Consider the following 12,217-nt stretch of genomic DNA (forward strand, 5'->3'; position numbering starts at 1 on the left):
TTTAGCTTATGCCCAGATAAATTTGTTAGTCTCTAAGGTGCCACAAGTACTCCTCGGTTTTTTTCTAGTGATTAATATTAGGCTCTTAAATCTATATTATTTAGGTACCAAAATAAGCGGCCTTTTTTCCCCCACAAATGTACTGAGTGTCCAACAACTTCCCTTGAAGCTATTTTTTTTTAATTTGGGTGCCCAAATATGGATTTAGGAGTCTAACTTTAGGCACCCATTTTTTAAAATCAATCTTGGATACTTTTATGGCCTCCATTATGGCAGTATCTTAGCACCTCACATTCTTTAATATATATATCCTCATAACTCCCCTGTGAAGTAGGGGAGTGCTATTATCTCCATTTTACAGATGGAGAACTGAGGCATGAAGAGACTGAGGGCTGGTCTTCACTATGGGGAGATTGACGCTGCTGTAATCAATGCAGCAGGAATCAGGTTAGTGAGTCTAGTGAAGACCCGCTAAATCGATGGCAGAGCGCTCTCCAGTCAATCCCGGTACTCCAGCTCTCCAAGAAGAGTAAGGGAAGTCAACCGGAGAGCGTCTCCCGTTGACACAGAACAGTGAAGACACCAGGGAAGTCGACCTAAGCTACGTTGACTCCAGCTATGTTGTTCACGTAGCTGGAGTAGTGTAACTTAGGTCGATTTACCCCCGTAGTGAAGACAAGCCCTAAGGCCCAGATCCTTAAAGGTATTTAGGCACCTAGCTCCCACTGATTACAATGGCAATTAGATACTTAAAAACTTTTGGGGATCTGGGCCCATATGACTTGCTCAGTGTCACACAGAAAGTCCGTGGTGGAACAAGGGAATTGAACCGGGGTCATTCAAGTCCCAGGTTAGCATCCTAAACCTGACCATCCTGCCAAAAATCTTGTCTACAGTAAATAATGTGTACAAGCAATAATAATTTTTGAGTCTTGGCTGCAGCTACAATTTTTTTACTTCTCTAACTTTTTACTTGCTTATGATAAGTTAGGTAGAGAAATTATAAGACTAATGGCCTTTAACTAGGGGTGAAAGTAACTTAAGGGAGTTCTTGGTGTGCAGGGTGGCCGAGGTCCTGCGTGGGGGGCGGAGGGCTCAACCGGAAGGGGCGGGGGGCTGATTCCCCCACCCAGCCCTTCAGCACAGCCTGGCAGTGGCCCGGCAGCGATTTAAAGGGTCCGGCAGTGATTTAAAGGGCCCGGGGCTCCTGGCCGCCGCTAGTGCTACCCCAGGGCTCCAGCGGTGATTTAAAGGGCCCGGGACTCCGGCTCCGGTAGCAGCAGGTGGGCGCTCCAGGCCCTTTAAATCACTGCCAGAGCCCCATGGTAGGGGTAGCGGTGGCTGGGATCCCCAGGGCTCTGGCAGCTGCTGGGGGCCTTAGGACGTTTTAAATTGCTGGGCCGCAGGGAAGCTGCTCCTTTTGGCCCCCCTCAGCAGCCCTGCTGGTACGGTTGGCTGTGTACTGGCTCTTGCCAGTACGCTGTACCGGACTGTACCAGCTTACTTTCACCTCTGCCTTTAACCTAATTTCTATCATAAACATTAGTTACAGGACATTTTAAAATAGGTTTGCTTAACATAGTACTAAATTTATGAGAGCAGTTAGTGATAGTGAGTATTGCCTTTAATGTGCATGGCACCTCTGCCCATTAGGACTACAAATTGTTTGGCAGAAAAAAGAGATGATCTGAGTAAATAACTGAAAGGTTATATGGATATGCTGTTCCTGGTTGATAGGAAGTCGAGAACTGTGTATTTTTAAGATTTAAACTTGAACATCTGTTAAGAAAAGGAAACAAAAAAAAAAAGAGGTTACTAAAAGAAAATAGAGATCAGCTCAGACATTGCCTGTCAACTGGGGCCACCATGTGGCCATTTAAAGACATATGCCACAAAGGGAAAATGTACGGGTGGCTTTTCATAATCTAACTAATTACAACAGAATATGCTCAATAGCTCAAGTTAATTTATTGAACTAAGAAAATCAAAACCATGGTTTTGCACTAAAAAAATATTAAGTTTACACTTTCTATTAGTGTGATTTTAATCAAGTTAAGGAATAATGACTAAAGATGAACTACTAAAATAGCTTTTAGAAAGATACAACATTTTAAAGGAAAACAGAATAGGAACATAACACAAAATTGGTGTCCTGCATGTAGATTCTCATGGTAACTAACCAAGTTGATTTGATTCTTTTCTTCCCTATATCTGTTCTAGAAATTCACAGAAAAATATTTACTGCAGCAGCACAGACAACTCAGTAAAACTAACATATTTTTACTTTTCCATTACTGTGTGGATTTGAATCACTCCCATGGTATGTAAGCATGGCATTCAAGAGCTGTCTGAAAGAAAATACTTCAGCCAGTTTGTCATGGTACATGAAAATGTGTAAATATTCCTTCTCCATTCCTTTTAAACAAACAACTTCAAACTGCAATTTGAAATTGTAAACTTTTAGAACTCTTAGATTGAACTTTTTTTATCCCCCACTTCAATTGACTGGTTTTATATGGTTCATATATAACAGCTAGTTTCAACTTCAAAATCGCCTGATTCTCAAAATTCAGGTTATGTATCTTCTGTCATTTGATCTGGAGATGTCTAGGCTAAGATTGAGTGCTGTAGTCAAATATGAACAACAAGACAGACTTAACAAGAACAGGAGAAGAGGAAAGGCTTAAACTCTAATATATGATAAGATTATCTAAAGTCATTGATACAAAGTCCAGATGTCTTACAAGCTAGGCACAGAGCGGTCCCATCCTATTCACTTCCAGAGAAAAAGGGGATGCTGAAAAAAACCACAGGAAAAGAGAAGTTAGAGATAGGAAAAGAAAGATGAAAGGTGAACTGTCAACAGGCATTGTCCAAACTCTTTCCCCCTTCTCTTTGGTTTAAAAAAGAAAACACAACTAAATGTACTTCTACCATATTTCCGTAATTTATCATCTTTCATCTCTAATTTATCATCTTTCAGTCACTCATTCTTTTTCTGTCTGTTACTCTTTCATGTTCTTACTCTCTTGCCTTCCCGTTTTTCATATTTCATTTTCTGTTCTGTTCTTCCCTGATTCTGCACTCTTCTTGCCTTTATTCCTTTTGTAATATTACTTCTTCATGTGCTTTAATTAGCTACCTGGAAAAAGGATAATTTTTCCTTACCTGTATATTGGTTTTCTTGAGAGTGAACATCTGCCAATTCTAGGACTCTATCAAACCAACTCCTGTCTCAGAGGCAGTCCACCTAAAAACATTTCTGTGTTGGTGCCTAAATCTGGCTTCAGAGAGCATTTCCGAAGTGTAATACCAAGATTTACAAAGAGAAATACCAAGAATTGGTAGCCCTGAATAAAGTACCAAGAATAGCCCTGTGATGGTCTGCTTCGTCCTGTAACTCAGCCCTACGTCTGGGAGATCTTTAGTCCTACCTGTTGGGATTTCCTCTGAGACCGCTTCCCAAATATTCAGATCGACTTCAGATTTTGTCACTCAGATATCTTTATTTGGCATGCAGCAAGGCTCTGCTGAGTTGATCAGACGCAAATGCTGGGGGTGGTTGCAGGGTACATCACAGATCCAAAGTTACACAGAAACTTTCTTCCTTTATATACCTTTACATGTCACATTGAATTTACTATACATTGCATCACATGTGTTTGGAGTAGTTTGGTTACTTTGTAGGAATCAATCCCTGTACAGCATCCTCTGTCCACGCACTGTCCATGTATGATCTACTCTTTACCTCATCTTTATGTTCCTAACCTCTCTGGTCCATAGTTATCTTGTTCATTGTAAATAGTTCCCTGGATGTTCCGGCCCCTTATCTTAGCTAGTACAGATACTGTGTCTCTTAGCTTACTGCCCCATTTACCTATCTCACTTAGCACAGCCATTCTGTTTTCAGTTGCTGATCTATTTACCTCCCTAATCCTGCCCCCCAATAAATGAGAACTCACCCATGTCTAATTACTCATGTCAATCTACGTTTATGCTGCCCCTTCTGAGGAAACCTGAGTTCAGCACGCCACTGGTCTGGCAGTATCATGCGGGAGGTTTGTCCCAAAATCAGTCCTTGGCTCTGCGGTCTTTATGCCCCTACCCCATGTGAGCTGGTAGGGGAGCCCAGGCCCAGCTTTTACTCTGGGTTCAAGCCAAAGGACCCTGAATGAAGCAGATGAGGTCTGTTCCCTGGGCTACTTCCTACCATGACCTGCAGCTAGGCCACTATCACAGTCTCTTCCCCAGCTGACTTTTCTGCAGGACTCAAAACAAAGGGGCTCCAAACTACTTGAGGACCTGTGGATGCAATCAGCCTCATTAACTCCTTCAGGCCCAGTATAGAGTTGACATACCCCAGCATACTGAATATCTGGTGTTCCTGGGCTGCCAACCATTGGACTATTGTGTCCACATTTACTTTGTAACAGTGGGAGAGCAAAGCCTCATTTCTTTGTGAATAAAAGTTGTTAGCTGCCCAGATACCTGAAAAGGAAATCTTAAAATTAGGAAATGATTCCCTGTAAGCTGCTTAAATGGATGACAAAATACTAGCTTTAAAAGCCCTTGCCACCTATTCTATCTTATAGAAATAAAAAGGCATCCTATTTTCAAAAGAAACTGTCCATTTAAATAAATCTTGATGGTTTGGTGACATGAAGAGAATGGAGAATAAACTCTACTGGGCAGGATAGTTTAGGAGAGAATAATAGAAGAGAAATTTCCTGATTGAATTCCATTTTCCTTTTAATTTTTGTATGGAATTCTAGAGACTTCTAAGGGCAACTTTATTGATAAAGAATTGCAAAAGTAATCTTGATATAATTTTCAGCATCCGTTACCAGTTACAAGATAGATTAATCAGTAGATCCAACACTATTCAGGGAAGTACAATCCAGGTACTGATCAATTGAACTCCCACATGGAAAAAACTGAACTCACAGATTTTCCTAATTTTTAGTTAGTTAGATCACATAGAATTGTTTTAAGATGATGGAGATGAAAGGGTTCAAATATGAGCATTCAATTATCAGCTAAAGAGATGGTATATGATGTTCAACTACTCCATGATAAAGTAAACCTGCAGCCCAACAAACTTGGATAACATTTTCCAATAAACCAGAATTGATTAAAATGATGTAATGGGTGTATAGAAGAGTGTGTGAACCTGCTTGTATCATAGGACTATAGCTTTCTCTGAGTAATCATCATCTATGAACTAAAGTCTGGACTGGTTGCTAACAACTGCATTTAAAGTAGCAACCACCTGATTGGACTCATAGACTATCAGAGTTGGAAGAGACATTAGGAGATCATCTAGTCCAACCCCCTGCTCAAGGCAGGCACAATCCCCAATTTTTTTTTGCCCCAGATCCCTAAATGGCCCCCTCCAGGATTGAACTCACAACCAACTTAGCAGGCCAACGCTCAAACCACTGAGCTATCCCTCTCCCCCCCATGAATAATCCTAGAATACTCAAGAAGCTGACAATAGATATATCTGCGCCATTAGCGATCATCTTTGAAAAGTAATGAAAGACTGGAGAGATTCCTGAGGACTGGAAAAGGGCAAATATAATGCCCATCTATAAAAAAAGGAAATAAGGACAATCTGGGGAATTAGACGAGTCAGCTTAATTTCAGTACCTGGAAAGATAATGGAGCAAGTAATTAAGCAATCAGTTTCAAACACCTAGAATATAATAAGGCGATAAGTAACTGTCAGTATGGATTTGTCAAGAACAAATTCTGTCAAACCAACCTAATAGCTTTCTTTGACAGGGAAACAAGCCTTGTGAATAGTGGGGAAGTGGTAGATGTGGTATATCTTGACTTTAGTAAGGCTTTGATACTTCATGAAGGCATGACCTTCTCATAAACAAACTAGGAAAATACAACCTAGATGGAGCTACTATAAGGTGGGTGCATAACTGGTTGGAAAACCATTCCCAGAGAGTAATTATCAATGGTTCACAGTCAAGCAGGAAGGGCATATCAAGTGGGGTCCCACAGGGATCAGTTCTGGGTCAGGGTCTGTTCAATATCTTCAGTGATTTAAATAATGGCATAGAGAGTACACTTATAAAGTTTGCAGATGATACCAAGCTGGGAGGGGTTGCAAGTGCTTTGGAGGATAGCATTAAAATTCAAAACGACTCCAAGGGATATTGGCCCACCAAGCTTTGTCTGGTCAGGTAATTCCTCAGGACCAACCAGGGTCCTAGGCACACCATGACAGAGTGCCTCAGGGGCACTCCGCCCTACTCTCTGCTGGCAGATGCCCCTCATAGCCCGCACCTCCCGCCTACCGACGCCCCGCCCCCGCGGTGTCCCGGCTCCGCCTCCTCGCCTAATTCCCCACGCGCCCCAAGCCGCATCTTCGCGCACTTGACAGTTGGCTCTTTTAAGAGCACGCGCCCCTTTAAAGCATCTGCCGCCCTGTGCCCCGCCCCCTCCTGCCTTTTGATTGGCTGGCGGAGCCGGTGCTCTGCGGTCCTGGCAGCTGCGACTCAAAGGCGCCGCGGTTGCTCCGGCTGCCGAGGGAGGGGGACCCCGGCTCCCTCCCTGCCTGTGCCGGCCGGATGCGCAGCAGCACCTGCCGCTCAGACCCCGGCACCAGGAGGGGGAGACACGGGGGCCTCGTCCTCCCCTGGGGTGGCGGCGGTGGCAGCCCGGAGAGCAGGAGGCCGGGAACAAAGGCTCCGCGCCAGCCCCTGTGGCTCCACCTGCCGCCCGCGGCGATGGCTTCCCTGAGCCTGGGGGGGCTGAACGTCTCGGCCCGTAGGAAGAGCGTCCAGTCCCGCAACGCGGCGGTGGAGAGGAGGAACCTGATCACCGTCTGCAGGTGACTCCCCAGCCCCGCGGCTCCTCCCCGCTCTGCCTCTGTCTCGTGCCCGCCCTCTGGGGAGGCGAGTTCCCCTCCTTCGCTGCCCCCAGCGCCGGGCTGTGCCCGCCTCCGTCGGCGCGGCTGAAATCGCTTTCCACCCCCGCGCCCCGCCTTGGGCAGGTGAATCCCCTGCTCCGCCCTCTGGATGCCAGCCCCTGGGCGCGCAGCTGGCTGGTCCCCGTCGCCCTGGGCAGCGTGTCCGCAGGGCTGAGAGGGGGAGTCTGCGCGTGGCCTGACCCGTGGTGGCTTTGGTGGCCCCTGGCAGGACGGCAGGCTGTGCGCCCGTCCTCGGTACGGGGGGGTTGCCTGGCTTTGGGGCTGCAGTAGGATTAAAAACGAAGGATGGGAGTCTGCCTCCTGACTCAGCGCCTTTAAAAAATGGCTGTATAGCAGCCTCCCAAGGACCCGGCCTAAATTGCTTGCTGGCTTTATTCTTCTTCGCTTTGACAAGGCGGTGTGTGTATTTACCTGACTATAAAGTTAACGCTATTTAAACAAAATATTGGGACTAGTTCAGACTGGTAGCTTGAGACAAGGTTTGTTTTTTGGCAAAATGTGCTTGTTAGAGATTTTGCTGTACAATGTGAATATTTGTCAGTTCTGTGTATGTTCACAACAGTTGAAGCAAGAACCAAGATGGTTTTTAAACTCTTGAGGATGTTTAATTAAAGTCTTCTTTTTTTTCTTCATTCAAGCATGTAGCATCTTACAACTTAAGATATAATTTAGTTTCTCCATGTATATAGCAAATTAAAAACAAAAAACAGAAGACCAAAACAATGTCCCTAAGGATAAACAGAGTGAAAAAGGCGATTAGAGACAAAACAAATCATTACAAAATTGGAAGTCAGTCCTGTTGAGGAAAATTGAAATGAGCATAAACTGTGGCAAGTAAAGTGTAAACGTATAATTAAGCAGGTAAAAAAAAGAACTTGAAGAGTAACTGCAGAACACACAAAAACTAATAGCACATTTTTTAACTATATCAGAAGCAGGAAGCCTGCCAAACGCTCAGTGGGGCTGCTGAACACTCAAGGAAGAAGAAAAGGAGTACTTGTGGCACCTTAGAGACTAACCAATTTATTTGAGCATAAGCTTTCATGAGCTACAGCTACACTTCATCGGATGCAAGCTGTAGCTCACGAAAGCTTATGCTCAAATAAATTGGTTAGTCTCTAAGGTGCCACAAGTACTCCTTTTCTTTTTGCGAATACAGACTAAATGCATGTCTGTCTCACACATTCTGGTTCCTTCCCCACTCTGAACTCTAGGGTACAGATGTGGGGACCTGCATGAAAGACCCCCTAAGCTTATTCTTACCAGCTTAGGTTAAAACTTCCCCAAGGTACAAACTTTGCCTTGTCCTTGAACAGTATGCTGCCACCACCAAGTGATTTAGACAAAGAACAGGGAAAGGACCACTTGAAGTCCTATTCCCCTACACCCCCTTTCCTGGGGAAGGCTTGATAATAATATCCTCACCAATTGGTACAGGTGAACACAAACCCAAACCCTTGGACCTTAAGAACAATGAAAAATCAATCAGGTTTTTAAAAGAATTTATTTTATTTATTTGTTTTGGTAAAAGAATCACCTCTCAAATCAGGATGGTAAATACTTTACAGGGTAGTCAGATTCAGAACATAGAGAATCCCTCTAGGCAAAACCTGAAGTTACAAAAAGACAAAACAGGAATACACATTCCCTCCAGCACAGCAAATTTCACAAGCTAAAAAAACAAAAGAAAATCTAACACATTTTCTAGCTAGATTACTTACTAACTTTACAGGAGTTGGAAGGCTTGCATCCTTGATCTGTTCCCGGCAAAGTTATCACACAGACAAACAAGCCTCCCCTCTCCCCCGCCCCTGCCCCCGCCGCCGTCCAGATTTGAAAGAATCTTGTCCTCCCATGGGCCATTTTGGGTCAGGTGCCAGCGAGGTTACCTTAGCTTCTTAACCCTTTACAGGTGAAAGGATTTTGCCTCTGGCCAGGAGGGATTTTATAGCACTGTATACAGAAAGGTGGTTACCCTTCCCTGTATGACACATGCACACACACGGTGTGTCTCTGTCTCACACATCCATGCACCACCTGGCACTTTGGAAAGTGGAGGGAGTGGTGCGCTCCAGTGGGATAGCATGGGTTCATCATCATGTTCAGTTTCTGCAGGGAATGTTTGTAGCCACTGCCATGCATCTATTGTGTCTCCTCCCTCCATTCGTGCTGCATTATAGAGTATGAGGCTACATTAACAAAGTGTTAAATTTGAGGGCTCAGCTGAGTGTTAGTTCATCATTTAGCACCAAGGCATTCCCTGGGAAATATCTCACCCTCTGACTCCACCACCTCAACCAAGCTTCACAATCATCATTGCTGTGTACAGTATTAAATTTTGTTTAAAACTTATACTGCGTGTGTGTGTATATATAATGTCTTTTGTCTGGCAAAAATTTTTTCCCTAGAACTTAACCGCCCCCATTTACATTAATTCTTATGGGAAATTGGATTCACTTAACATCATTTTGCTTAAAGTAGCATTTTTCAGGAACATTACTACAATGTTAAGCGAGGAGTTACTGTAGGTCAAAACATACAGCGATTTCAGCTCAAAGACTCTCCAAATAGGTCTCAAGCTGTATCAAGCTGTGTTACCAGATGTGTAATGTAGCACCCCCATCTTCAATATGCATGCATTCTAAGAGATCGGTCTCCTCTTCCATCGCCTTCTCCAAGGATATCCCTGTATTAGAAATCTGCAGAGCAGCTACCTGGGTATTGGCACATACCTTTGCAGAACATTATGCCATCCTCGGGGACTAGGCTGCACATGCCAGATTTGGTGCCATAGTGATATAATCTATAACGGACTTGACTCCAAAGCCCCAGCCTCTAGGGGTGGGCACTGATCAGGAGTCACCTACAGTGGAGCACCCATAGGAGGAAGTTACTCACCTTGTGCAGTTACGATGGTTCTTCGAGATGTGTGCCCCTATGGGTGCTCCATAATCCACCCTCCTCCCCTCAACTTTGGAGTTCTTGGCATTGATTCTGCCAAGAGAAGGAACTGAGGAGGGTTGCCCGTGCACGCTGGCTAACCTTGTGGCAGGCGAGGAGCAGTGCGTGTGCAGTCTGAATGGACACTGCTACCAAAGTTCTCTGATCAGCAGCACAGGGATGCACACACCTACAGTGGAGCACCCATAGGGGGACACATCTTGAAGAATCATCATTACTGCATAAGGTGAGTAACTTCCTCTTCTTAACTGTACTTACTGCTCATTCCTTCCTCATGTTTCCTTATGGAGAGCCCTCTGCAAAGTCCAGTGAAAATGGAACAATGCTTTAGAGGCAGCTGATTCCCTTTCCAGGCAGGAGGAGAAGATCCATGCATGGACATTGGAAATACAATCCAAGCCTGTATTAACCCTGTAAAATGTTTTGGATTCAATTTGTATGCAGGATGCTAATAATACATACTACTGTTTTATCTTAGCCACAGGTAAGTACAATGAATCAAGCCAAGCATCACTCAAAGAGGCAGACAGGAAGATAACCTTTCAGAATATTATTTATACAAAGTCAAATGGGTACATAGCATTGCAGACAAAGATGGGCAAGACTTTGCTCCAAGGAACTTACCATCTAAATAACATATCTAATTTTTAAATAATGATAATGAAGTGTCAGAAAAATTCTGTTAACGTTTACCAGGAATCACGGGTTTGACATGCTGATTGTCTGTCTGCATATACAGTAATGATAATTGTATTGTAATTTAATTTGAAAAAAAACTTTAAAGAGGATTGCTTTTGTATGCAGATCAAGAACATCAAAAGTGACTATTGATATTTAGTGCTTAACTTGAGACTCTTAAAGGGGCCTAATTTACAGAAAGTGTTGAACACCCACCCTCTGAAAATCAAACCCTTTAAGGGGATCTGAAGCTGGGCACCCAAAATCACCATTACTTTTGAAAAATTGGCTTTATGTTAAAACTGGTGTGAAGTAGAACTAGCAAAAAATTCAGTGTTTCCAAACTAGTTTTTTTTACTCTGTTAATTTTTGAAACTCACAAAACGGGCAAGATCATGGTGGTACTGAACTCAAATGGCAAAACTCACATTGATTTAAATGGGAGCAGGATTGGGCCCATTGCTAGTTCTCTGTACATTGTTTTAAGCTCTGTCAGAATTCTCCTAAAAATTGATCAGATGTTACTATTTCAATTATAGGAACTATTTGGTGGCAACATAGCATTCAAAGAAGTGATGTTTAACTATCTAACTTGACCAGATGTCCAAGTGCTTCAAGGCTTGAATATTAATGTAGAAAAGGGACAGACCCTGGTGCTCGTAGGCAGCAGTGCCTGTGGAAAGAGCACTGTTATTCTATTGCTTGAGAGATTCTATGATCCTCTTGGTGAAGAAATGGTAAGTGATTCCTTGTGAGAACCTGATTAAATGTTAACGTATCTATCCCATTCTTGTTAATATAATAGAATGTAATAGGTGATTTTTTGAATTGTTTGTGAAGATTAAGGGGAGGCACTAGTGAATTTTTAGGGTTCTGTATATATAATCATAGCAACGGTAGGCAGAGTGCAAAATCTTCCTTACCTCAAAATGACAGGGGAAGTGTGGAAACACAATCTATGAATGAAAATTGCAACCAGGGCTTCATCCAAAGTCGACTGAAGTCAGTGGAAAGACTCCCATTTAATTCAGTGGGATTTGGATATGGCTAATGAATTATTAAAAAGCCATAAATGTTTAATTAGTAATGCAGATACTTCTTTTGTGACCGGGGTAGTCTGTCCCTTTAAGATTAGTTGGGCCTATGGGTCAGCCCATCCTTCTCTCATGGTATGGCACCTTAAGATTTTGGAGGTCTGTTGCATGCAAAGACCTAGGAAATAGCAGCTATTGGTAGAGAGGAAGTGGCCTCAGGAATTGGTAGGATTTGGGAGGGAAAACACTATTACTTCTTTCTTTATGGAACCTGGACAAGGAGCTTTGAAGAGTGGGCAGGGCAAGTACTCTCTCACAGCCAGTAGTGATGAGCTTTAGGAAAGGGACCAGCATACATGCTGCCTTCTACCTCATAGCAAGAGAGACACCAGCAGGAGGAGCCTGCCTGCTGAATCCTGAAAGCCTAAATGTGAAAAGACTGGGGGTGGGGAGGCAGCTAAAGGAGAAGCTGGCTGAGGCCCTGCAGCTGTCCTGATGTACAACCCAGCTCCAGGAGGAGGGCTGAGGGTTCCTGCCTTGAGGAGAGAGTCAAGTACCGGGAGAAGGGCTCGGGCCTCCTGAATGTGGGCAGGCTGAA

Source organism: Chelonia mydas, chromosome 2 (assembly GCF_015237465.2).
Source record: "Chelonia mydas isolate rCheMyd1 chromosome 2, rCheMyd1.pri.v2, whole genome shotgun sequence".
NCBI lineage: Eukaryota > Metazoa > Chordata > Testudines > Cheloniidae > Chelonia > Chelonia mydas.